Consider the following 2500-nt stretch of genomic DNA (forward strand, 5'->3'; position numbering starts at 1 on the left):
GGGAGTCGGCCTCCCGTGGACCGCCGCCCCTTGGCCTGACGGGCCCCTGGGGGGCCGGGGAGGGGGCAGGGGCGAAGGCCGGTGCCCGCCGGCACGGCGGCGCCCCCCGGTGGCCACCCGGTGGCGCTGCAGCAGCACCCCGGGAGGGCAAAAAATTGAAATAAAAAAAAATAGAGCCACCCGTGAAATTAAAACATTGGGGGGAGTAAGGTGCAGACCCGCCCCGACCCGCGGCGCCCCCCGGTGGACGCCCCGCGACGCTGCACCAGCAGCGCCCCGTGAAATTATTACTATTATTATTATTATTATTATTATTTTGAAAAAAATGAAAAACAGCCACCCATGAAATTAAAACACAGGGAGAGTGCACGGTGCAGGCCCGCCCCGCCGCGCGGCGCCCCCCGGTGGACGCCCCGGGGAATCGAAAAAATGAATAACAAAATGAAAATTTTTAAAGTAGCCACCCATGAAATGAAAACATAGGGAGAGAGTGCAAGGTGCAGAAACGCCCCCCCCCCACGCGGCGCCCCCCGATGGACGCCCCGGGGAATCGAAAAAATGAATAACAAAATGAAAATTTTTAAAGTAGCCACCCATGAAATGAAAACATAGGGAGAGAGTGCAAGGTGCAGAAACGCCCCCCCCCCCCCCCCCCACGCGGCGCCCCCCGATGGACGCCCCGGGAATTAAAAAATAAATAACAAAATGAAAATTTTTAAAGTAGCCACCCATGAAATGAAAACATAGGGAGAGAGTGCAAGGTGCAGGCCCGACCGAATCGTGGACGCCCCCCGGTGGACGCCCCGCGCCACTGCAGCAGCACCCCGGGAATTTTTTTTATTTTTATTTTTTTTTAAGAAATAGCCGCCCATGAAATAAAAACATAGGGGGAGTGAGGTGCAGACCCGCCCCGCGGCGCCCCCCGGTGGCCCCCCGGGAAAATGAAAAAAAAAATAAACAAATTTGAATAGCCACCCGTGAAGTAAAAACATAGCGAGAGTGAGGTGCAGACCCGCCGCGCGGCGCCCCCCGGTGGCCGCCCGGGAATTTAAAAAAAATAAATAAAAAATTACAAATTATATGCCACCCATGAAATAAAAACATAGGGGGAGTGAGGTGCAGACCCGCCCCGCCTCGCGGCGCCCCCCGGTGGCCGCCCGGGAAATGTTTAAAAAAAAAAAAAAAAATGACATAGCCACCAAATGAAATAAAAGCATAGGGTGAGTGAGGGGCAGAGTCGCGGCGCCCCCCGGTGGCCGCCCCGGGAATTAAAAAAAAAAAAAAAAATTCTATAGCCACCCATGAAATAAAAGCATAGGGTGAGCGAGGTGCAGACCCGCCCCGCCTCCCGGCGCCCCCTGGTGGCCGCCACTGGAATTTAAAAAAAAATAAATTATGTAGCCACCCATGAGACTAAAAAAAACACAGGAGGAGTGAGGTGCAGACCCGCCCCGCCTCGCGGCGCCCCCCGGTGGCCGCCTGGTAAAATAAAAAATGTAAATAAAATTGTATAGCCACCCGTGAAATAAAAACATAGAGGGAGTGAGGTGCAGTCCCGCGGCGCCCCCCCCCCCCCCCCCCCCCGGTGGCCGCCCTGGAAAGTTTTTAAAAAAAGTAATTCTGTAGCCACCCATGAAATACAAACATAGGGAGAGTGAGGTGCGGACCCGACCCGTCCCGCGACGCCTCTGCGGCAGCACCCCGGGAAATCTGAAAGAATATGAAAAAAAATAGCCTCCCATGAAATAAAAACATAGAGAGAGCAGGGTGCAGACCCGCCTCGCGGCGCCCCTGCAGCAGCACCCCGGGAAGTTTGAAAAAAAAAATAAATAAAAATAAAATAGCCACACGTGAAATAAACAACACGGGAGAGTGAGGTGGAAATTTGAAAAAAAAATAAATAAAAGTAAAATAGCCACACGTGAAATAAACAACACGGGAGAGTAAGGTGGAAATTTGAAGAAAATAAATAAAAGTAAAATAGCCACACGTAAAATAAACAACACGGGAGAGAGAGTAAGGTGGAAATTTGAAAAAAAATTAAAATAAAATAGCCACACGTGAAATAAACAACACGGGAGAGAGAGTAAGGTGGAAATTTGAAAAGAATAAATAAAAAAAAAATAGCCACACGTGAAATAAACAACACGGGAGAGAGAGAGTAAGGTGGAAATGTGAAAAAATAAAAATAAAATAGCCACACGTGAAATAAACAACACGGGAGAGAGAGTAAGGTGGAAATTTGAAAAAAAAAATAAAATAAAATAACCACACGTGAAATAAACAACACGGGAGAGAGAGAGTAAGGTGGAAATTTGAAAAAAATAAATAAAAGTAAAATAGCCACACGTGAAATAAACAACACGGGAGAGTAAGGTGGAAATTTGAAAAAAATAAAATAAAATAGCCACACGTGAAATAAACAACACGGGAGAGAGAGAGTAAGGTGGAAATGTGAAAAAATAAAAAATAAAATAGCCACACGTGAAATAAACAACAC

Source organism: Taudactylus pleione, unplaced genomic scaffold (assembly GCF_031769625.1).
Source record: "Taudactylus pleione unplaced genomic scaffold, aTauple2 ptg002439l, whole genome shotgun sequence".
Lineage (NCBI taxonomy): Eukaryota > Metazoa > Chordata > Amphibia > Anura > Myobatrachidae > Taudactylus > Taudactylus pleione.